Raw genomic sequence first — 26,856 nt, forward strand, 5'->3', positions numbered from 1 at the left:
TTTCAGCTTTGAGGTACTTTAAAATTAGCTCCAAAGTAGATGATTCTATCTGTACACACACCTTTTTTCCTAAAAACTTCTCCAGGCACTGTTTGAGGCTTCCTAATGTTTCGTGTTTTGTTTTGTTTTGTTTTGTTTTTCCCCCCGAGTACGTTTTCTTCTTTCCACTTGGCTTCAGATCTCAACTCTATCTAGCAACAGCTTAAATATTTATAAACCTTAAGCTACAGACTTTCTTTCAAAACCACCATAAAATTGAAAAGTGAAAATGAAAGTATAGTGATAACATCAAGAACAAATATACTGACTGGAGAATTCTGAAGGGCACAAGGAAATTTTGGAAAACTGTTTTCCTTGTCCTGTTCCCAAATTATAACAGGTCTATTTCTTCTTATAACACCTCACAATTCTATTTTTAAATGATGCCCAAAGAAATCAATGACAATAATTTCAGAAGCTACCAACTCTACTTGATTGTTAAATTTGACTAGTAATTCAGAATTGCATCCTTTTCCTCCAAGGGTCCAGAGTAAGGAAATGAAAAGGAGAAAGGGAACTGTCATCTATTTGAGAGTTGGCTGTGTATGAGTCACTTGCTTTAACTTTTATAAATGCTTTCTCTTAATGTCTTCATTTTATGAACTACATTAGCTGTAGGAAAACGGGACGTTCTAAAACATGATCAATTTCAAAATTTTAGCATATAATTTTATAATATTTGATACTTGTCAAAAAAAAAACCCTCAATATTTTCCATTGCCTATCAAATCTAACCACAATTTAAAAAAATATTTTGTTGCTGATAAGACGGAATTTGCTACACACACACACATACACATACCCAAATATGTTGCACAAGCACATGCACACACCATACCATAAGGAAATTTTGAAGTGTTTTGTCAAAAAGAAAGGAAGAAGGGATATTGACTGTAATGTAATTTAGACAGGCGTAGGAAAACAAAACAAAATTATAATAGGTACATTGAAGAGCTTCTGAATGTGACTACGAAGTTTGTTCGATTGCCCTGGAGGAAAACAAACATGTGGTAGCACAGAGCTTCCTCCAACTGAGTGGATGGGCATGTGTAACACTTAAGTTCAGTGTTAAGACTTTGCTGAGTACATTTAATTTGCATTCTTCAGTGCCATTTTTATTGACAATAAAGATTCCACTTTGATTTTTATCTGCCAAAACCACTGTTTTCTTAACAGATTTTGAACTTAAGTGAAGTAAACAGAGATAACAACCACTGGGTTTCCTCAAACTCTAACAGAATGATGAGCTTAGAGTGATGTTTTTAACATTAATTAATATTAATTCTAATCAGTTATCTTTGATATATTGCATTTTGCCTTTTATACTTATCTCTGTGCTTCTACTTGTTATAAAACTGCAATTTTCTGTGTGTGGTAATTATTGCTGTCTTATCATTATTGTGCCTTCCTCTTTGGAAGGAAATAAATAAGCCTACAAACCTGTATGCAGGTCAAGAAGCAAGAGTTAGAACTGGACATGGAACAACAGACTGGTTCCAAATAGGAAAAGGAGTACATCAAGGCTATATATTGTCACCCTGCTTATTTAACTTATGTGCACAGTACATCATGAGAAACGCTGGGCTGGAAGAAGCACAAGCTGGAATCAAGATTGCTGGGAGAAATATCAATAGCCTCAGATATGCAGATGACACCACCCTTATGGCAGAAAGTGAAGAGGAACTAAAGAGCCTCTTGATGAAAGTGAAAGAGGAGAGTGAAGAAGTTGGCTTAAAGCTCAACATTCAGAAAACTAAGATCATGCATCCGGTCCCACCACTTCATGGGAAATAGATGGGGAAACAGTGGAAAGAGTGGCTTACTTTATTTTTCTGGGCTCCAAAATCACTGCAGATGGTGACTGCAGCCATGAAATTAAAAGACACTTCTTGGAAGGAAAGTTATGACCAACCTAGATAGCATATTGAAAAGCAGAGACATTACTTTGCCAACAAAGGTCCATCTAGTCAAGGCTATGGTTTTTCCAGTGGTCATGTATGGATGTGAAATTTGAACTATAAAAGAAAGCTGAGCGCTGAAGAATTGACACTTTTGAATTGTGGTGTTGGAGAAGACTCTTGAGAGTCCCTTGGACTGCAAGGAGATCCAACCAGTCCATCCTAAAGGAGATCAGTCCTGAGTGTTCATTGGAAAGACTGATGTTGAAGCTGAAACTGCAATACTTTGGCCACCTGATGCGAAGAGCTGACTCATTTGAAAAGACCCTGATGCTGGAAAAGATTGAGGGCAGGAGGAGAAGGGGACGACAGAGGATGAGATGGTTGGATGACATCACCAAGTTGATGGACATGGGTTTGGGTGAACTCTGGGAGTTGGTGATGGAAAGGGAGGCCTGGAGTGCTGCAGTTCATGTGGTCACAAAGTGTCGGACACGACTGAGCAGCTGAATTGAACTGAAAAGCTGAAACCCTACTCTACGTTTAAACAAACATTATGGATGTTGAATGTTCCTTATTGTTAGCAAGCTCATCAGAGTTCACAACATAATTGACCATGGACACACATTTTTAAAACTTTATACTTATTCTTTATACTTATTATTCTGTTTTTTTGTTACTGTAGGTTCAAAAAGAGGGCACAATCACTGGGCAAATAATTAAAGTCAACTGAAACATATATTTATAAATAATAATACCTTAATAGTTACAGAACAGAACACAATTTCAGAAGTTTTCCAATACTTTTTCAAATTCTAGCCTCTCATCACTTGGATATATATGAATATATAATTAAAAACTTTGCCACTCTTCAGAATTTGATAGCATTATAACTCCAGTATTTGACCTAGATAGGTTGCATTTGTTACTTTATTTTACTATATATATTCTTTTTACAGGGAAAAACTCATTAAATAGGTTAGTGAAGCACATATACTGTTTAAACTTGATTTTTACTTTATAGTAAACCAAATTAATTACTCAGATGAATCCATCAGGTGCATCATGAAAATGAGTGGTGCCTACGAATGTAATACAAATGTAGTAGCTTGCCATTTCCAGCTGTCATGAACTTATGAGGCATCTCACAAAACTGCTCTAATCTCAAGAGACCTGTGAAGAAGGTTAGGATCTTTGTGATCATTGTTGGTCAAGGAAAAAGTTTAAGGTGTTTGTTCTTTTTATCAAGTATACTTTAGATCTGCTTGGTTTCTCAGCTCTCAGCTGTGTTTTCTCTCTTCTCTAAAGCTTCTTATGTATTTCCTTGGGAAATAAATGTGACCTAAGGAGTGAGTCTCAGAAATTATACCTACATGATCCTATTTTCCTGGGCAGTGTTGATCTCACAGCAGTGCCATTTTTGTCAAAAAAAATTACTGGTACCATGTAGTTTATAACATTGTACATCTCATAGGATTAAATTAATATACTGTACTTGTTTCTTTACATCTACATTGGATAGACATGCAAGAGGGAAATCTCAAATTTAACATAAAAAAATAGAACAATCTTCCTCTTCTCTCCCACCTCTGTCCAAATTGTTATTTTCTTAATCTTACTACTATCTACAAATAGAGGGATGTTTTGCTTATTCAAAACCAAAATGTAGAATCGTTCTTATTTTCTTATTTTTCCTCATATAGTGCAATTGATCCATTTGTAAGTCCTATAGGCCCTACCTCCAAAAGGCATTCGCTGAATATTCTTTTGTCTATTTTACATCACCATTTTTAATGTAGATTTCAGAAAGAGCTTCATAAAAGATCTCTTTGCTTGCTCTCTTTACCCTGCTACACCCTCTACATAGAATTCCAAAGAAGCCCAGAGTGACATTTGAAAAATATAAATTGGATAGTGTTATATCTCTGGTCTCAGGCCTCCATGTTCAGTTATTCAGACATGTCCAACTCTTTGCAACCCCATAGACTATAGCCCACCAGGCTACTCTGTCCATGGAATTTTCCAGGCAAGAATACTGGAGTGGGTTTCCATTTTGCTTCTCCAGGGGATCTTACTGATCCAGGTATTAGACCTGAGTCTCTTGCATCTCCTACACTGGCAAGCAGATTCTTTACCACTGCACCACCTGGCAGCTCCACGTCTCTGCTTGGAATCTTCCTAAACTCTCCTTTTGCAAATGGACTGAAATCTAAATGTTTCATCATGGTAAAAAACTTCTCCATGACTTGCTACCTACTGAACTCTTTGACCTAATCTATTCTTCTTCCAGTGGTTCTTTATTCTCTTGCTTCATGGGTCTTCTAACTATTTCTTAATGATTTTTTAACAAGCAGTTTTGCCCTCACTGCTACCTCACTTGAATGATCTGTCCTGTCATCCTTGCAGGTCTCACTCGGTTACTCTTACATTAATTTCTCTGCTCAAATGTACCTCTTCAGTAAGACCTATTCTAACCACCCAACTTAACTAGGTTATCAACCAAGACATACTGTTTTATGTCTAGTGTTAGTCACTCAGTCATGTCTGACTCTTTGTGACCACATGGACTGCAGCCCACCAGGCTCCTCTGTCCATGGAATTCTCCAGGCAAGAATACTGGAGTGGATTGCCATTCCCTTCTCCAGGGCATATTCCTGACCCAGGGATTGAACCTGGGTCTCCTGCACTGCAGGCAGATTCTTTACCATATGAGCCATCAGGGAAGTTCATTTTATTGTGTAACATTGATCAGTTTTCTTTTCTCTATACTTTTTGCTTTTTCTGTTTCTCCTCACTAAAATATAAGTTCCATGAGATCAGCAATCTTGTCTAACTTGTTCAGTATCTAGAACAAAGTGTGGCTCATAGTAGATACTGATTTTGCCTGATGTAGAATGAATTAATTCTTTAGTTTCAGTATTCAATTATAGTCTGAAATAAGGGGGGAAAATGAGGGGTACTTTGAAAAGGAAAGCCACAGGACATAGGGGAATTATCTTCCAAGCAGGAAGTAGCAATTAAATGATCTGAGGGAGAATCAGAAGGAAGAAAACTGGACCTGAGAAATGTGTCCTAGATTCCCTGTCTGGGAAGAAACTCTGAAGCCAGCAGAATCTAGAAATAGCCAGGTACATTTAGGAATTGTTTAACAGTTACAAGAATACAAAATTGGAAAATTTCACTGATTTTAGAGACATGCAGAGTCCTCTGTTGCATCCTAGATGTCATGAGGCAAAGAAAGAGATTCCCAGTAGAACAACAGGACTATTAAATGTGCCACATGATGGATTTTGCAGCTCTGAATCCAATAGTGATGAAAACCATACCAGGTAGTTCACTAAGAACTGGAGTCAAAAGAAAACAAACCGTGAATTTGATCAATTACAGACTTCAGCAATGGATATAAATATCTTGCCCAAAAGAAGATAGGGACTAGTCATGATTAGATGCTCTACAGCAAGAGAAGACAGCCCTTCCTTTTCAGAGTAAGGCATTAAAACAACACACAACCTTGAGACTCCTTTTACCTATTGCCATATGAATACATGATTTTTTCCCAAAGTTTTCATGTCTTTATTTTTATTTTGGGGCTGTGCCATGCAGCATGCATGCAGGATCTTAGTTCTCTGACCAGGGATTGAACCTGAATCCATGGCCCCTGCACTGGGGACACAGAGTCTTAATCAATGGACCATCAGGGAAGTCCTGAGAAGATATATGATTCTTAACATCAAAGAACACTCCATTTTTAATCCTGGGTTCAGATTTTCAACCAAATTTACCAGACACAGTAACCTCTTCCTACAATAAATTTACTTAGCCTTAAGAAATTGAACAAGTAAAAAATGTATACTATAAGAAACAGCACATAAATAAGTCCAGCATCTGAATATCTTGAAACCATTTTATTCTTGAGATGCGTCTGATCGCCCTGATGATGATAAAGTATGCTCAGTCTCAGCTTAGAGAAGTCATCAAGATCTAGGCTTCTTTCAGGTTTTACTCCTAATTAGGACTCAGGAATATGTGGCTAGTTCCCATTCTCTGGTGTAGGTGCATCCCATCAATACCAGTTAGTCATGACTTATTAGTTAATATTGATACTGAAGTATGGGTGTTTTCTCCAGTACTCAATTGTTGGTCAGATTCTCATCCTGTATCCACCTATATATTAATATTTCTTAAGTCAGTGTTATAAGGGGTAATTGACCAAAGGTCTTTTGTTATTTCAAAAGGTAGATAAGAGAAAAAATGAATCATCTATTTACCCTTCCACTCCCCAAGTTCACCTCCTGATCATGGTCAATATCCCTTTGTTAATATTTCTAAAAATTCTATTAAGATTGTATTAGAGCAGCTACTATAACATTTTATGCATAATTATAGATATACAAAAATATGGTCAATCATCATTTGTATCAATGAATAAAAAAATAAAATGTTTATTATGATCATATATGTTTACTTTTTAAAATATTTTGCTACCAGTTAGACTATTCTCCCATCTCTCTTTTATTCTACTTATACATTTTATAGGTATTAGTAGAGGCATACCACACTCTTAAAATATATTTTTTTTTTTTTTTAATTAATTTATTTTTTATTGAAGGCTAATTGCTTTACAGAATTTTGTTGTTTTCTGTCAAACCTCAACATGAATCAGCCATAGGTATACATATGTCCCCTCCCTTTAGAACCTCCCTCCCATCTCCCTCCCCATCCCACCCCTCTAGGTTGATACAGAGCCCATGTTTGAGTTTCCTGAGCCATACAGCAAATCACCATTGGCTATTTCACACATGGTAGTGTAAGTTTCCATGTTACTCTTTCCATACATCTCACCCTCTCCTCCCCTCTCCCCATGTCCATTAGTCTATGCTCTATGTCTGTTTCTCCATTGTTGCCCTGTAAATAAATTCTTTAGCACCATTTTTCTAGATTCTGTATATATGTGTTAGAATACAGTATTTATCTTTCTCTTTCTGACTAACTTCACTCTGTATAATAGGTTCTAGGTGCATCCACATCATTAGAACTGACTCAAATGTGTTCTTTTTTATGGCTGAGTAATATTCTATTGTGTGTATGTAACACAACTTCTTTATCCATCCATCTGTTGATGGACATCTAGGATGCTTCCCTGTTTTAGCTGTTGTAAATAGTGCTGCAATGAACAATGGGATACATCTATCTTCTTCAATTTTGCTTTCCTCAGGGTATATGCCTAAGAGTGAGATTGCTGGGTCATATGATGATTTTATTCCTAGTTTTTTAAGGAATCTCCATACCATCTTCCATAGTTGGGGTATCAATTTACATTCCCACCAACAGTGCAAGAGCATTCACTTTTCTCCACCCTCTCCAGCATTTATTGTTTGTAGATTTTTTGATGAGGGCCATTCTGACCAGTGTGAGGAGATATCTCATTGTAGTTTTGATTTTCATTTCTCTAATAATGAGCAATGTTGAGCATCTTTTCATGTATGTGTTTGTTACTCATCTGTATATCTTCTTTGGGAAAATATCTGTTTAGGTCTTTTTAGCACTTTTTGATTGAGTTGCTTGCTTTTCTGGCATTGAGTTGTATAAACTGCTTGTGTATTTTGGAAATTAACTCTTTGCCAATTGTTTCATTTGCTATTATTTTCTCCCATTCTGAGGGTGGTCTTTTCACCTTGCTTATAGTTTCCTTTGCTGTGCAAAATCTTTTAAGTTTAATCAGGTTCCCTTTGTTTACTTTTGTTTTTATTTATGTCACTCTAGGAGATGGGCCATGGAGAAGGCAATGGCACCCCACTCCAGTACTCTTGCCTGGAAAATCCCATGGATGGAGGAGCCTAGTGGCTGAGTCCATGTGGTCGCTAGGAGTCGGACACGACTGAGCGACTTCACTTTCACTTTTCACTTTCATGCATTGGAGAAGGAAATGGCAACCCACTCCAGTGCTCTTGCCTGGAGAATCCCAGGGACAGGGGAGCCTGGTGGGCTGCCGTCTCTGGGGTCGCACAGACTTGGACACGACTGAAGCGACTTAGCAGTAGCAACAGGAGATGGGCCATAGAGGATCTTGCTTTGATTTATGTCATCAAATGTTCTGCCTATGTTTTCCTCTAAGAGTTCTATAGTTTCTGGTCTTACATTTAGGTCTTTAATCCATTTTGAGTTTATCTTTGTGTATGGTGTTAGGAAGTGTTTGAATTTCTCTCTTTTACCTGTAGCTGTCCAGTTTTCTCAGTACCATTTATTGAAGAAGCTGTCTTTGCCTCATTGTATATTCTTACCTCCTTTGTGAAAAATAAGGTACCCATAGATGCATGGGTTTATTTCTGGGATTTCTATCTTGTTCCATTGGTCTATATTTCTGTTTTTGTGCCAGTAACATGCTATCTTGATGACTATAGCTTTGTAGTGTAATCTGAAGTCAGGAAAGTTGATTCCTCCAGCTCTATTCTTCTTTCTCAAGACTGCTTTGGCTGTTCAGGGTCTGTTGTATTTCCATATGAATTGTGAAAATTTTGTTCTAGTTCTGTGAAAAATGCTGTTGGTAATTTGATAGGGATTGCATTAAATCTATTGGAAAAGGCAATGGCACCCCACTCCAGTACTCTTGCTTGGAAAATCCCATGGATGGAGGAGCCTGGTAGGCTGCAGTCCATGGGATCACTAGGAGTTGGACAAGACTGAGCAACTTCACTTTCACTTTTCACTTTCATGCATTGGAGAAGGAAATGGCAACCCACTCCAGTGTTCTTGCCTGGAGAATACCAGGGACAGGGGAGCCTGGTGGGCTGCCGTCTATGGGGTTGAACAGAGTTGGAAACGACTGAAGCAACTTAGCAGCAGCAGCAGTATTAAATCTGTAGACTGCATTTGGTAGTATAGTCATTTTCATAATATTGATTCTTCCTACCCAGGAACATGGAATATCTCTCCATCTGTTTACATTGTCTTTAATTTATTTCATTAGTGTCATAATTTTCTGTGTACAGTTCTTTTGTCTCCTTAGGTAAGTTTATTCCTAGATATTTTATTCTTTTTTTTGCAATGGTGAATGGGATTGATTCTTTAATTTCTCTTTCTGATTCTTCATTGTGAGTATTTAGAAATTCAAATGATTTCTGTATATTGATTTTGCATCTTGAAACTGCTAAATACTGATTAGTTCTAGTAATTTTCTGATATTATCTTTAGGGTTTTCTATATACAGTATCATGTCATCTGCAAACAGTGAGAGCTTTACTTCTTATTTTCCAATCTGGATTCCTTTTATTTATTTTTCTTCACTGATTTCTGTACCTAAGACTTCCAGAACTATATTGAATAATACTGGCAAATGTTGACGACAAGGGTGTCTTTTTCCTTGTCTTGTTCCTGATCATGGGGGGAATGCTTTCAGTTTTTCACCTTTGATAAGAATGTTTGCTGTAGGCTTATCATATATGGCCTTTACTATGTTGAGGTAGGTTCATTCTATGCTCGTTTTTTGAAGAGTTTTAATCGTAAATGGGTGCTGAATTTTGTCAAAGGCTTTCTCTGCATCTATTGAGATTATCATATTGTTTTATCTTTCAATTAGTTATATGGTATATCACATTGATTGGTTTCTGTATATTGAAGAATCCTTGCATCCCTGGAATAAACCCAACTAACCCAACTTGATCATGGTGTATGAGCTTTTTGATGTGTTGCTGAATTCTATTTGCTAAAATTTTGTTGAAGATTTTTGCATCTATGTTCATCAGTGATATTGGCCTGTAGTTTTCTTTTTTTGTGTTGTCTTCATCTGGTATTGGTATCAGGGTGTTGGTGGGCTCGTAAGTGCTCCTTCCTCTGCAATTTTTTGAATGAGTTTTAGAAGGATAGGCATTAGTTCTTCTTTAAATGTTTGATAGAATTCTCCTGTAAAGCCATATGGTCAAGGGCTTTTGTTTTGGGGAGATTTTTGATCACAGTTTCAATTTCAGTGCTTTTAATTGGGTTGTTCATAATTTCTATTTCTTCCTGGTTCAGTCTTGGACAATTGAACTTTTCTAAGAATCCGTCCATTTCTCCCAGGTTATCCATTTTATTGCCATATAGTTGTTCATAATAGTCTCTTTTAATCCTTTGTGTTTCTGCATTGTATATTGTAACCTCTCCTTTTTCATTTCTAATTTTGTTGATTTGATTCTTCTCTCTTTTTTTCCTGATGAGTCTGGCTAAGAGTTTGTCAATTTTGTTTGTCTTCTCAAAGAACCAGCTTTTAGTTTTAGTAATCTTTACTGTTGTTTCTTTTATTTAAAAAATATTATTTCTGCTTGGATCTTTATGATTTCTTTCCTTCTACTAATTTTGGGGGTTTTCTGTTCTTCTTTTTCCAGTTGCTTTTATGGCAGAGAGTGAAGAGGAACTCAAAAGCCTCTTGATGAAAGTGAAAGAGGAGAGTGAAAAAGTTGGCTTAAAGCTCAACATTCAGAAAATGAGGATCATGGCATCTGGTCCCACCACTTCATGGGAAATAGATGGGGAAACAGTGGAAACAGTGTCAGACTTTATTTTTCCGGGCTCCAAAATCACTGCAGATGGTGACTGCAGCCATGAAATTAAAAGACGCTTACTCCTTGGAAGGAAAGTTATGACCAACCTAGATAGCATATTGAAAAGCAGAGACATTACTTTGCCAACAAAGGTCCATCTAGTCAAGGCTATGGTTTTTCCTGTGGTCATGTATGGATGTGAGAGTTGGGACTGTGAAGAAGGCTGAACACCAAAGAATTGACACTTTTGAATTGTGGTGTTGGAGAAGACTCTTGAGAGTCCCTTGGACTGCAAGGAGATCCAACCAGTCCATTCTGAAGGAAATCAGCCCTGGGATTTCTTTGGAAGGAATGATGCTAAAGCTGCAACTCCAGTACTTTGGCCACCTCATGCGAAGAGTTGACTCATTGGAAAAGACTCTGATGCTGGGAGGGATTGGGGGCAGGAGGAGAAGGGGATGACAGAGGATGAGATGGCTGGATGGCATCACTTACTCGATGGACGTGAGTCTCAGTGAACTCCGGGAATTGGTGATGGACAGGGAGGCCTGGAGTGCTGCGATTCATGGAGTCCCAAAGAGTCGGACACGACCGAGTGACTGATCCGACCTGATCTGATCTTAGGTGTAAAGTTAGATTGTCTATTTGATGTTTTTTCTTGTTTCTTGAGGTAGGGTTGTATTGCTATAAACTTCCCCCTTAGAATTGCTTTTGCTGCATCTCATAGGTTTTGACTTGTCATGTTTTCATTGTCATTTGTTTCTAGAAATTTTATAATTTGCCTTTTGATTTCTTCAGTAACCTGTTGGTCATTTATAAACGTGTTGTTTAATCTGAATGTGTTTGTGTTTCTTACAGTTTTTTTCTTGTAAATGATATCTAGTCTCTAGTCTCATAGTGTTGTGATCAGAGAAGATGCTTAATGCAATTTCAATTTTCTTAAATTTACTGAAGTTTGACTTGTGACCCAAGATGTGGTCTATCCTATAGAATGTTCCACGTGCACTTGAGAAGAAGGTTTGTTCTTCTGCATCTGGATGGAATGTCCTGAAGATATCAATGAGATCAATTTCATCTAATGTATCATTTAAGACTTGTGTTTCCTTATTAATTTTCTGCTTTGATGAACTATCCATTTGTGTTAATGAGGTGTTAAAGTCTCCTACTATTATTGCATTACTGTCAATTTGTCCTTTTATGTCTGTTAGTGTTTGTCTTATGTATTGAGGTGCTCCTATGTTGGATGCATAGATATTTACAATTGTTATGTCTTCCTCTTGGATTGATCCCTTGATCATTACATAGTGTCCTTCCTTATCTTGTATAATCTTCTTTATTTTAAGGTCTATTTTGTCTGATGTGAGGATTGCTACTCCAGCTTTATTTCGTTCCCATTTGCATGGAATATATTTTTCCATCCTCTCACTTTCAGTCTATATGTGTCTTTAGGTCTGAAGTGGGTTTCAGCATATATATAGGCCTTTTTTTTTTTTTTTTTTTAATCCATTCAGCCAGTCTGCGTCTTTTGGTTGGAGCATTTAATCCATTTACATTTAAAGTAATTATTGATGTATATGTTCCCCTTGCCATTTTTTTAATTGTTTGGGATTGATTTTATATATCTTTTTTCTTCTCTTGTATTTCTGGACTATATAAGTCCCTTTAACATTTGTTCTAAAGCTGGTTTGGTAGTACTGAATTCTCTTAATTTTTGCTTGTCTGAAAAGCTTATTTCTCCATCAATTTTGAATGAGATCCTTGCCAGATACTGTAATCTTCATTGTAGATTTTTCCCTTTCAGTATTTTAAATATATCCTTCCATTCCCTTCTGGCCTGCAGAACTTCTGCTGAAAGATCACCTATTAAGCATATGGGGTTTCCCTTGCATGTTACTTGTTGCTTCTCCCCTGCTGCTTTTAATATTCTTTCTTTGTTTTTAGTGTTTGTTAGTTAGATTAGTATGTGTCTTGGCATGTTTCTCCTTGGGTTTATCCTGTATAGGACTCTGTGCCTCTTGGACCTGACTGACTATTTCCTTTTCCATGTATGGGGAAATTTTAAACTGTAATCTCTTCAACAATTTTCTCATATCCTTTCTTTTTCTGTTCTTCTTCTGGGATCCCTGTAATTCGAATGTTGGTGCATTTGATATGCTCCCAGGTGTCTCTGAGACTGTCTTCAGCTCTTTCCATTATTTTTACTTTATTCTGCTCTTCAGACGTTATTTCCACCGTTTTATTTTCCAGTTCACTGATTCTTTCTTCTGCTTCAGATAATCTGCTATTGATTCCTTCTAGGATATTTTTAATTTCAGTGTGTTGTTTGTGTCTGTATGTTTATTCTTTAATTATTCTAGGTCTTTGTTAATTGATTCTTTCATTTTCTCCATTTTGTTTTCAAGGTTTTTATCATCTTTACTATCATTATTCTGAGTTCTTTTTCAGGTAATTTTCCTATTTCCTCTTCATTTATTTGGACACCTGTGTTTCTAGTTTGTTCCTTCATTTGTGCAGTATTTCTCTGCCTTATCATTTATTTTTAAAGTTATTGTGTTTGAAGTCTCATTTTCCCAGGCTTCAAGGAAAGTTGAATTATTTCCTTGAAGGACGTTGAATTCTTTCTTCCTTTCAGTTTCTGCCCTCCTAATGTTGGCACAGTGGTTTGTGATGAGTTTCGTATAGGATGAGATTTATGCTGAGTTTTTGTTTGTTTGTTTTTCCTCTGATGGGCAAGGCTGAGTGAGGTGGTACTCCTCTCTGCTGATGTTTGGGTTTGTATTTTTGTTTAGTTTATTGTTTAGATGAGGCATCCTGCACAGGGTGCTACTGGTGATTTGGTGATGTCAGGTCTTGTATTCAAGTGGTTTCCTTTGTGTGCACTCTCAATGGCCTTTTATATATTCCATAGACACAGAGTCTGCTTAATTGATCATGTGGATTTAATTTGCGGCTTGTACAGCTGATGGGAAGATTTTGGATCTTCTTCCTTAGCCACAGCTACCCTTGGGTTTGAGTTGTGGTTTTATTTTCACTTCTACATGTGGGTTTAGCTCCTGAGGCTGCCTTGGAGGACTTGGGTTTGCCCCTGTGAGGGCCAAGTGTGGAGGTGGTGCAATTGCTTGTGGCACAGGGGTTCTGGCAGCACCAGGTACTCAGGGGAATTGGCGGCTAGGGTAGTAGGAAATATAGTCCTCTAGAAGGGTATGGCAACCAGTCTTGGAAAATAAGCTCCAGTATTCTTTCCTGGAGAACCCCCCTCTGACAGAGAAGGCTGGCAGGCCACCGTCTACAGGGTCACAAAGAGTAGGACACAACCTGAGCGACCTTGTCCACATAAATGCAAGACTTTTTGTTTTTGCCTGTGGCAGCTCTGCCCCAGTGAGAATTGAGTGTGAAGGTGGTGCAGCTGCTTCACTTGCACCACCTGGTGCAACAAGTGTACAGGGAAACAGACTGCCTCCACTGCAGGAGTTATTGCCCTATCCATGTCTTTTTTCAAGCCTCTTGTAGCTAGCGATCAGCAGGCTTCTGTGGTCAGTTTTTCTCTGTACCTCCACACGTTCAGGCACTTGGAGGGCTCCCTTGCCTGGGGTCCTTCTCTGTTGTTCAGCATGTCAGGCACTTAGAGGGGCCCCCCTGACTGGGGTCCTACTCTGTAGTTTGGCACATCAGTCACTGAAAGGAGCACCCTGGGTGGGGTCCTACTCTGTAGTTCAGTGCATCAGGTGTTTGATGGGCCAGCCTCTCTCTTGTTCAGCTGCCAGATGCTGACAAGTGGGGAGAGAGAGGCTAGGGTGATGGCTCCACCCCCTAAGCGTGACTTAGCAGTATCTCCTTGCTTCCATGGCTGCCTGGCTTTCGTTCACCAGCATTTCTCACCACAACCTCCTCTCTCACATCCCCTCAATCTGTCTCTCTGCAGTCAACAGCAGCCCTTACCCTGTGATTGCTCCACAATCCCTTAAGTTCAGCTCCCAGCCGCTGCCTCTTCCAGGAGACCAGCGTTCCTGCAAAGGGTATGTATGGCTGCAGCAAGGACTATCTGATTATCGTTTCATTTAGGCTGCCATAGATCAGCTGTTTCACTCTCAGCCTTAAATGGTTCTCCTCTGACTCAGACAATTGCCCTGTTGTGGGGATCGGACCCCTACTTCAGATCCCCCATCTGCTGAGAGCAGGTCCAGTCCTATTAACACTCCTGTTTCTCCCCCTAGTTCCTTCATCCTACTGAGTTTTGTGTGGTTTTATGTTCTTTTCCACTAGTCTAGTACTCCTGTCTGCTCTCAGCTGGTGTTCTGAATGCACTTCTGTGTCTGGGGGTGTATTTCTGATGTAACCATGAAGAGAGATATACTCCACATCCACCTACTCCTCTGCCACCTTGTTCTCCCCTATTTATTTTTCTTTTAGCTCATGTCTTCACTGACATTATATCAATTGGGCCATTTAGAACAATTTATAAAATATATTTCATCCTGGGTTTATTATTCACATAAGCTTTATTTTCACTTATTCCTATGAGTAAACCTATAAATTCTTTACCCAATCACATAGCTTTGGGAATTTCATTGACAGTCATTATTTTGATTGCTGATTGCTAAATAACAAAATACCTCAAGCTTAGTAGCTTAGGACACGTTTTTAAATTTTTTAAATCTTTCCTAATTTTGTGAATTTCTTTGAATGAGCTGGGAAGTTGTTTCACTAGTCTCACCTGAAGTGTCTAATAAAATTGCAGTTAGGAGCAGCTGGTATTGAAGTCACTGTATGGGATTGCTGTATCTTTAGCATCTCCATGTCATCCTAAGGTGGCTCCTCTTCAAGTGGTTTCTCTATAGGATATTTTCATACCTTCAGCAGAAGAGTTATACCTCTCAAATATTATCTCAAAGTTTAAGAAACTGAGCAATCCAAGAGAGGAAACAGAAGCTGCCTGTCATCTAGATGTATAACTGGTGCAGTGACCCCCTCCATAGTCTATTGGTCAACATGAGTTACAGGCTAGCCTAGTTACAGGTGTAAGACTTTACAAGAGCTAAATGCTAAGAGATAAGATTCATCAGATGTCTTCTTTGAAAACTACCATATTGTATTTGATGATTTCTATTGGCATTCTGTACATCATTAACCACATTTGCAATGTCAGTCATTGATAGAGGAAAATATCATCATTTTATTCAAAATTATACAGGGTATACACTTCTGTGTCTGCTGATTTCATGTTCCGAACTAGCCATATCCAGAGGCCAAATCAGGTTGTATGTCTTGGCTTTACAGTTGCTTTCTAAGCTAATAATTGGTGGACATCATAAAGGTCTAGCTTAATTTATCCTCAGAATTCCCAAAAACATTTCCATAGGTGTATTCTCCAAATAGGAACATTATTTAATGTTCAGGTATGTAAAACCCAATTTCTAGTCTATACAACAAAATTGTTGGCCAAAGCCCAGACATTAACATGAAAGTAAGAGCATAATTCTTCCTTCAGTATCAGATACACTTATCATTTATGCTTATTGGGCAGGGTCATCTTTTTCTTCCTCAACCAGGGCAGCAGACTTCCAAATGGCATTACATTCTTTATTATGACATTTCTATCAGTCAGCCAGGCAGCTTGCTTTATACCAAATTCTTAGAGAATTTGAAATTAAAATACGCCTGTTCCTTGAAATAAAAGTTATGACAAACCTAAACAATGTAGTGAAAATCAGAGATATTTACTGACAAAGATCTGTCTAGTCAAAGCTATGGTTTTTCCAGTAGTCATCTATGGATGTGAGAGTTGGACCACAAAGAAGGCAGAGCACTGAAGAGTTGATGCTTTTGGACTGTCAAGAAGACTCTTGAGAGTCCCTTGGATAGCAAAAAGATCAAACCAGTCAACCATAAAGGAAATTAACTTTGAATATTTATTGGAAGGGCTGATGCTGAAGCTGAAACTCCAATACTTTGGCCACCTGATGCAAAGAATTGACTCACTGAAAAAGACCCTGATGCTGGGAAAGATTGAAACTGGGAGAAAAACAGAAGGAAATGACAGAGGATGAGATGGTTGGATAGCATCACTGACTCAATGTACATGAGTTTGAGTAAGCTCTGTTAGTTGGTGATGGATAGGGAAGCCAGTGTGCTGCAGTCCCTGGGGTCACAAAGAGTCAGACACGACTGAGGGATTGAATTGAACTGAACTGAACTGATACTATTTATCAATAGTTATTGAAATCTTTTATGGGAATTCCATTACCTATCCCAAAGCAGAAATGTGATCTGACCTATGGGACATACAGGTGACATATTCCTATAATTTATCTTCATATTATCAGTGAGCTTTGCTAAACTGGAATATCCTTATTTCAGTGTCTCTCTAACATACCTATGACAGAAAAGATATTTCAGTACTCAGATTATTTGATATCTTTCAGTGGGAATGTTTCACCATAGCTCATTAGCAGGTTGTTTTATGTCCCTCAAAGGAGCTATACCTATCCACTACATCAAACAACCTATGAGCCCAAAATTTCAATAATCACCATGGTGGGAAAAATGTTAGATTTATACAATAGACTGCATCCACTATTTACCTGCATAGCAGTTAACTTTCAAAATCATTTGTATAATAACATAATGTGGTCTTAATGATGCTGCTTGAGTTCAACCCACTGTATGTCAGTGTGTGCTCTGAATCACATTTCAACATGTCATTTCATGCATTGGGGCTAACAGGAGGCTCGAGGAAACAAAATATCAGGAATTTTCATGGGTCCATCTAAATCCAAATGGCTGGATAATAAATTATGAATTTTTCTTATGAGTGGGATCTGGTACAGACTATAGTATATTCTATAATTTCTGAGGGAAGTCATGGAACATCACATATGGCCATAACCAAGCTATTCACAAATTTAACTAATGGGGTTGAGCTCTGTCCTTTAGCCTCATATAGTCATATGTCTCATCACAATCCTTCCTCTGAGAGAGAAACTATCATGATATCAATCAATGCAGAGAATTAATTTATTTTTGAAAGTGCAAGTGTTAGTTGCTCAGTCGTGTTCAACTCTTTGCGACCCCATGGACTGTAGTCCACCAGGCTTCTCTGTCCATGGAATTCTCCAAGCAATAATGTTAGAGTGGGTTGCCATGCCTTTCTTCAGGGGATCTTCCCAACCCAGGGATCACACCCTGGACTCCTGAACTGCAGGCAGATTCTTTACCATCTGAGCCACAGGGAAGCCTTAATTTATTTTTGCCATTGGCCAAACCTATGTGATCAATGCATGCTGGCTTCCTTCTATGACCAGCTTGGAAAGAAAGGCTCAACCAAGTATCTCAAAACATACCAGTAGAGTTAACTTTAACTTGTTAGGCTTCCAGAAGATCAACACTGTACATGACATAAAGCAGCTACATTCAAATAGGTTTATTTGTTTAATCTGCCTAAAAACATAACATTAAGGGAGGAAGATGCTTAAGAGAACACTAGGACTAAAATATAAAATTCTATAGACAAAATATTGGATTCTTCATCTGTTCCATTCAAAACTATGCTCTCTGAAATAATATTTGACAATCAGAATCATCAAATATTTACCACTATGTCTACTACATTTTTTCAAATTCTTCTGGTTAATTTCATGTCTACTCCTAAAAACAAATTATTCTTATATCTAATTGCTCATTTTTTCCCAAATATATTTCCCTTTACTTTGTATCACTAAAGTCACAGTTTTGTTCTTTAAAAAATCACCTTTATCATTTCCCAAGAGATACAAAGGATAAGGATTACATAATATTTCATTATTACATATATATTCTTATAAAGAACTTATATGCACATGTGTACAAGCTTAAAGCTACAGTAAAAAAAAAAAAGTAATAAGGAGATGTTGAAAATCAGCATTTAAAAAAAATTCTTACACAAGAAGCTGCAAACAAGTGAGATGCATTCTGAGAACTAGGTAATTTGAGCTAAAATTTTAATTTTCTTTATTATTTTGATAAACCATTGTATACTGCTAAAGTACATACTATGAAAATGCATATAAATTCTTTGTTTTATTTGAAAAAAATAGCAATGTAGTTGTAAATCAAATTGTAAAGTAAAGGAGGAATGACTATGTATTTCCTAAGGAAAAAAAACTAGGTAGGAACATGTCACCTATTCACATTTATTCATAGTCACATATAAAAAACCTCAAACAAGGAAGGAAGGAAGCAGGAAAAGAAGGAAGCAAAGAAAACAAGGAAAATCACTTAAAGGATAACTTCCTTTATCACCCAATTCACAATACCAATAGATCAAGACATATAAAGAAGTACCCTCTCTGTTATAGTCCAAATGTGTGTGTTCCTCCAAATTTCACACGTTGAAGCCACAACCCCCAATGTGATGATATTTGCAGGTAGGACCTTCAGAGGGTATATATAGGGTTAGATAGTGACACCGGGGCAAAACCCCCTTGATGTGATTAGTAATGAGACTTCTTATAAAAAGAACAGAGACCAGAGCTTGCTTTCTCTACTCACATACAAAAAAGAGCTCATGTGAGCACAGAGTGAAATGGTGGCTACCTATAAGCCAAGAGGGCTCAGAATGAAACCTACCTTGCCATCACCTTGATCTTGGACTTCCCAGCTTTCAGAACTGTGAGAAATGAATTTCTGTCATTTAAGCCACCCAGTCTATGGTACACAGTAACGGAAGCCCGAGTTGACTCAGCTACTCCCTGAGATGACTATGTTCTGAGTTGTAACAATTGTAAGTTATATCAACCATTGAAAGGTCTTATCTCTTTTAAATTTGAGGTTGTTTCCCTGTGTGAAAGTAGATAGGATGGAAGATGAGAGAATAATAATACTTTTTCTCTATATTAGTTTTATTATATATAATTATATAATAAATAACAATACATTAAGTGTCTAGAATCTCAGGAACACTTTATATTTTCTCCTTGTAAATGTTAAACAAATTCTCCCATTACTTTTTATTTAAATTTTTTTTCTGAAATAAATTATATCTCTTTTTGTTTCCTTGGCATAGCCATACCATTTCCTAACCACTCAGCTAATTATAAAAACAAATGTTTTCATCTCAAGTAAGAATAGAAAAGAAGTTTAAGGAGATACTTATTTTTTAAGTGTGATTTGCATTCTCAAAGGAGTAAACAAAATTAATCCCCCCCAAATAACATTCCAAACAAAAATTAATTTTTACATTTCTGCTTTAGCATTTTTCCTGAGTTTTCTGATATGTTTTGTTATTGCCAATATCTCTGGTGTGTTATATCTTATTAATAAGAATTATTTCACTTTTATTATCTTATAGTATTATTTATTTGCCTTATATAAATACTGCAATATCTAGGCACATTTTATTCTTTAGAAAGGTTATTATCATCATGCAAACAATACATTACATCCTAGCCCTAACATCAACTTTATTCCATAAAGGCATAGTTTCTTTATTCTGCTAAAGAGGACAATATGTCATGAATAATGAAGTGTAAATCCCATTTGGGTCATAGTTTCAGATGTAAAGAAATGTGAGGAGACAAAAAGTGAGACTAACAATAGGAAGTCCTTGTGTATCTTTTCATCTTCTAGTCTGTCAAAAACATGGAAGTTTGTACCCAACACAATGTCTATAATTATAGTGCTGGTTGCCAAGAAGAGTTACTGAGTCTGTTAAAAAGATAATTACAGCTACTTTACAATTCAAATCTGTGTTCAGTTACCTTGTGAAATCCAAATGAATGCTAATCTGACCTTATGTTTCCAAAAGGCACTCTACTTTTTAACACTTTTTAAAAATTGTATTACTGAGGATGACAAACATTCTCACATCTTCAAAACGGTGACATATAAAACAAGCACTTTAACTACCACACTGAAGACACTATAAAATTTCAACAACCATAAAGTTCATCTCTCTGAAGCTCTTAACATTTTCATATGTCTCAGATATGGCTGCTTACTCTACAGTTCAAACTTGGATGTATGTATCCGTGAGGATCTAGACAGAAAACAGGTGGCACAGTCAAATTGGGTAATTCAAGATAGCTTAACGAAGGTGGTCTTCAAAAGGGTAAGTGGAGAAAACTACCAAGGGATGATGCAGTGCCCTGGGCTGGCAAGAGCTGTTGGCTTTCTACTGCTAGGTCTAAATGAGCAAGAAAACGAAGCAATTACCAGAACCCAAACAGTGAAAGTTGTTTAGTGAGGGTCGCCTAACTGGGTTTGGCCTTCAGTAAGAGATACACTTAATCCCCTATGACCTGGGGGAGAGAGAATCAAGATTGTATATTCTCTCACTTCCTTCATTTTCTATTTCTCTTCAGCTGATGCCCCCCCCCACCCTTAGATCAAATCCACTAGGAAACCATAGGTGAAGACTGACACAGTCCATAGATGCCAGCATTCTGGGGCACAGAGCAGAATTAAGGATAAAGAATGGAAGTAGAGGAGGAAAAGTAAACACTCAGAGCAATACAGAGTCAATTTAGAAAACAACTGTCAATGATTGCTGAACAAAATTCTCTGCAGTAAGTATCATAATTCCAACGTTTTTAAAGAGTTAATTTCCAAACTGCTCTGAATCATTTATAAAAGAGATATTTTCTGTACTATTTAAAAACATAATTTGCAAATGTGGCCTCATCTAATATGCCAAACAACTTAAAGGCAGAAATTTTTAGCACACAGTGGTTCAGAGAATTGAAACATATTTCTCTAAGCCACAGAACCAAAAAAGGAATAAAAAATAAGTGAAAGAATGAATGCTATTAAATGAATCTTTGTCATAGTTCTCTTCCTATATACCAGACAATGGTATACCATTTAAGCACATAAAATATATGAACCCATTTATTCCAGGCAGCATTGTATGAAATACACATTATTATTATTACTCCTATTTCATAGATTAAACTTCATCAGAAAGCAAGTATCCTGTCCGAGTTTACACTAGTGGGGTTAAGATTCATCCTTAAGCATTTGATGTCAAACAGTGTGCATTAGATCAAGATTTTCATCAGAATTATATTTGTTGAGTGACTTAAGCAAGAATTAAACATCACAGAAACAAATACTCTGTTTGGATTCAAATGCTGGCTGTAAAAGATAGAATATAGATAGATGTCAGTATGATGTGAAGGGAATCATTCTAAATTGAATGTATATTAAATTTTATATATCCTATCAAGGGATCATTTAGAGATAATGTCGATAAAATAGAGTTTTGTCACAAGATAATGATCTCCTGCTGTTACATAACCATGAACGCGAAGTCAAGTTGTTTATTTTCAAAGCAGGAAAAATCAATCACGGAATTCTGTTCTATAACAGTGATTTTAGTTCTATTATACAAAATGATGCATGTTGATTTAATAATTTTGCCTGATGGATGTTTGAGAGGCAAAATGACAGCTGTTGCCTGCACGATTGTGAGCCAGAGTCTTCTTTCAGGCTTAGAAAATATACCTGTGTTATGCTTTACCTAATCAGAAACAGTCATCCATAAAAGCAATGAGGTTGTACCTGTTGTAATCTGCACCTTTATGAATGAGATGATTTATGACCTGTTAAGGGAGCTGTGGTTTTTAACTTTAATCAGGGAATAGTGGTCAAACAGGCAGCTATAAGGTCTAAGAGAGGAGGATATATATAGTACTTAAAAATTTGAACTGACAGCAAAACAACTACAGAAAGGTCTATTGCACTTGGTAATGATCGTGATTCAACTTTCATTTTAACTTCAGATGGAACTGTAGTAATTGTTTTCTTGGGTCCTAAATAGAAAAACATTTCAAAGTTTTACCTGGTCTAGAGCATGCACAACCCACTCCAGTGTTCTTGCCTGGAGAATCCCAGGGAAGGGGGAGCCTGGTGGGCTGCCGTCTCTAGGGTTGCACAGAGTCGGATATGACTGAAGCGACTTAGCAGCAGTAGCAGCAGCAGAGCATACACAAATACACCTAACTCCCAGAAAGACATAATAATACACATCTGTGAGAATATATTAAAGGAACCCCTATATTTTAATATTTGTAACTGTTTTCAAAGTGTTTTCTGTATATTTATTCATTATTCATTTCATATTTACAACCACCTGGAGAGTCAGACACCTCTATACTGGTTAGCTGAGTAAATTTAGGAATGAAAAGAGAAAAATCAATAAAAGAGTTAGGCGTTCCAATTCTTACTCCATGTACTTGCATCCAATTATACCATAAAGCCCTTCTTTCTTGAGAAATGATTTGTTCTTTAATAATATGTAGCTTGCTATTGTTTATTCTCATCTAAACTACAAAGACCTTCTATGTAATCAAAAAGAGTGATTTCAAATGCATTTCAAGGTTAAGGTACAAAACTCAATTATTTAGTCACTGCAGATCATTTTCAGATACCTGAATAGCAGTAATTTATAAAACAAAATACATTCTTAATTAGGTAGCTCAGAATTAATAATAAAGTTACAAAACTTTTGTTTATAAGGTGAGTTTTAAAGCATAATTCTTAGATTTGAGGTGAATAGCAACCAGGCCTTAAACACTACACAGTAAGTGACATACCTCTTCTCCACACAGCCTCTAAATGACTGAAAATTTGAACAAAAGAATGATCCTACCTTAATGTGCCCTCAGAATTCCCACAAAGATGTCCATAATTGCATTCTACAAATGAGTGGGTTTTTTTAAACTATTTATTTTGTTTGGGGCATAGCTGATTAAGGGCTTCCTTGGTAGCTCAGCCTGGTAAAGAATCCATCTGCAACACAAGAGATCCCAGTTCGATTCCTGAGTTGGGAAGATCCCCTGGAGAAGGGATAGGCTATCTACTCCTGTATTCTTGGGCTTCCCTGGTGGCTAAGATGGTAAAGAATCTGCCTGCAATACAGGAGACCTGGTTCGATCCCTGGGTTGGGAAGATCCCCTGGAGGAGGGCATGGCAACCCACTCCAGTATTCTTGCCTGGAGAATAACCATGGATGGAGGAGCCTGGTGGGCTACAGTCCATGGACTCTCAGAGTCAGACATGACTGAGCGACTAAGCACAGTATACAGCACATAGCTGATTAAAAATGTGATAGTTTCAGGTGGATGGCAAAGGGACTCAACCATACATATACCTACATCCATTCTCCCCCAAACTTCCCTCCCATCCAGGCTGTCATAGACATTGAGCACAGTTTCCTGTCCTATACAAGTAGTTCCTTGTTGGTTACCCATTTTAAATATTGCAGTGTGTACATGTCCATCCCAAACTCCTTAACTATCCCTTCCCCTCATCCTCCCAGCAACCATAAGTCCATTCTCTAAGCCTATGAACCTCTTTCTGTTTTGTAAATAAGTTCATTGCATCATTGCTTTTTAGATTCCACATATAAGGGATGCCATACAGTATTTCTCCTTCTCTGTTGAATTTATTCCGCTCAGAGACAATCTCTAGGTCCATCCATGTTGCTGAAAGTGACATTCATAGGAGTTTGTTTGTCTGTTTGTTTGTTTTAACAATTCAGGTTCTTTTTTTAAATTTATTTATGAGGAATGCATATTGTTAGTCACTTTTACTAAGGGACACATAAAAGCAGAATCATAAAACTGACTGTTCTCATTGTGGCCCCCAAATCTAAGCTTGGGTTCTTCCCCACTCTGCTTTTGGAGTCAATATCAAGACCCCAAAAGCCAGCAAAATCCCTTCATTGTGAGTAATAGAAATAGCTTGAAGCAGAGACAGTTCTTTTACAAGTGATTATTCAAAGAATGTGCAATAGCCACATTTCAGACATCAACTACAAAGATCATTTTTAAAAATTAAAGCTGGGGAGGAGGTCTTTCTTATTAAAAACAAAGACTGGACAAAAAAGTGAAGTGGACACTTTAGGCAGGTGGGAGTTCTGCCTCTTCTAAGGGACATGGGGTTGCGGGAGTAGGGGCAGCCATTCAGGACCCAACATAGGCTTCTTTCCAGGAGATGCATGAGTACAGGGAAGCCTTGCTCTCTTCCTACAGCAGAGACTGAATATTGTAATTTGCTTAAACAAGATCTTGGGGCATGTGGGGGCTCTGACTGTTTGATATACCTGAAGAAGAGGTGGCTGAATCTGAACTCTGCAGGAGGCTCTAATACCCAGAGGGGCTGGACGTGTGGAGGAATCAGTGGATGATGCCTTGCAGCCTGAAGAACCAGGGCGCTGAGCTGCTTCCTGGGGTAGGACCGATTTTTTGTGCCTTCAGCAAATTCACAGACCTGGGGTTGGGGGGTGGAGGCCTTTATATCCCAGAAGACAGGCACAGCTTCCCTCCTAGATCCAAGGGACACTTTGGTGTTCTGCAGAGACATCCTTAGTGTATTTGGAAGACTTATGCTTTCTCATTTTGGTCAAAAAAGTACAGAGGGCACAGTAACCACAAGAATAAATGTGTGGACCTGAGGGTATCCACTGCTGACAAGGTGGGAAAGAAAGGGGGTTAACTAGTGAGTAGTTTGCAGGATGTGGGGCAGGACAGAAAATCATCTGAAGGCACTGGTTTGGCATGTTCAAAGGCACAGAGGAATTGTCCAGAGAAAAGAGGCAGGCACAGGTCTGGAGATGACAGAGCCTCTATACTTTTCTTGCCCAAGCCTGTCTGTCTTAGGCACAGAGCAATATTCCACTGAGAGACAAAGGCTCTGACCACAAGAGTCCATGTTAGCTTGAGACGTAGACCCAGAGCCCCACCCAAATAGGAGTATTTTTAAATGTCCAGTTATCTAGGGCCCAGTTTCCATTTTATACAGCAAAGTTGTTGGCCAAAATCCAGACATTAACCTGGAAGTGCAATCTTTCTTCAGTACCAGATTCACTGTCCTCAGAGAGTCATTGATGGGGCTGATGTTGTAGAATATGGTTTATGTATTTAAGAAAATTTTCTTCTTGATACCAAGCCTCAGATTTAGATAGATGCAATCACCAAATTTTATAGCAATACTAGATTACTTTGCCAATGAAGGTCCGTCTAGTCAAGGCTATGGTTTTTCCTGTGGTCATGTATGGATGTGAAAGTTGGACTGTGAAGAAAGCTGAGTGCCGAAGAATTGATGCTTTTGAACTGTGGTGTTGGAGAAGACTCTTGAGAGTCCCTTGAACTGCAAGGAGATCCAACCAGTCCATTCTGAAGGAGATCAGCCCTGGGATTTCTTTGGAAGGAATGATGCTAAAGCTGAAACTCCAGTACTTTGGCCGCCTCATGCGAAGAGTTGACTCATTGGAAAAGACTCTGATGCTGGGAGGGATTGGGGGCAGGAGGAGCAGGGGATGGCAGAGGATGAGATGGCTGGATGGCATCACTGACTCAATGGACATGAGTCTGAGTGAACTCACATATCTGGAGCCCTAGTGCCAATGGTTGAGTAGGGTGTCTCTATTCTCCTTCACATGGTCTGTCTTTACAGCATGTACCTTAGCCTCCAGAGCCTTTCAACACAGTCTCTCTGTCCAGAAGAAAGGCCTGCTCTGATTTTTCTTTACAACTAGATTGAAAGAGAAAAGGGTGGAAGCTCACAGGTCTTTTAAGAGCTGAACCCAGAACTGATTGCAAGATGTCACTTCTGTCACATTCTACTGATAAATGCAGTTCACAAGGAAGGGAAACACTCGCCACTTTAGTGGGAATACATACAGAGATAGCCTAATGATTGACTACCAGTTTGCAAACAAGTTATTATAAACCCCAGGGAATATCCCATGATTTCAAGTGATACTGAATGCTATTTCTGACCCAGCCAGAAGATATCGATTCTTGAAGTAATACACTGCCTCTGATTTTTCTCCATCCAGGTTTCCCTTCCCTGACTCCTTTGCTTTGTCCAGTATTCTAAATTAATTCCATTCAGTCTTCTGAAGCTGGAAAGTGCATGCCAGATCACTGTGTGCATGGGACCCATCTTTAGGAGCAGTTCTTTATCCCCTTTTCCTCATCCATTGAGATGGATATGGCACTTCATCTTAAATTTTGACATCTTCAGCTGAAACTAACTTACTCCTCAATAGATTCTTTTAGAGGAACAAAAGATAATATTTTATTTAAATCTATTTTATAATCTTTTAAGGTCTTATTCACAAGTGAATAGGTTTGGTATTTTTTCAGGAAAATATATTTTTTAGGAATGCTGAATTTGTTGACTGTAATTAAAAGTGTCCCTGAAATATATTTGTCCTTTTCCTATAGTTGACTATCATTTCCTTGAAGGTAGAGACTAAACCATTTAGCTTATTATCTCAACTATATTTTAAGTCATTAAACAAGCATTTATGATATGATTACAAAACAGATATATATATAGATAATATTTAACTGAAAGTGAGGATAGGGACTGGGGAGGAAAGAGGATGAGACTCTCCCCCATTCCTAAAGTACCACTCT

The sequence above is a fragment of the Bos mutus genome, chromosome 6, assembly GCF_027580195.1.
Source record: "Bos mutus isolate GX-2022 chromosome 6, NWIPB_WYAK_1.1, whole genome shotgun sequence".
Taxonomy (NCBI): domain Eukaryota; kingdom Metazoa; phylum Chordata; class Mammalia; order Artiodactyla; family Bovidae; genus Bos; species Bos mutus.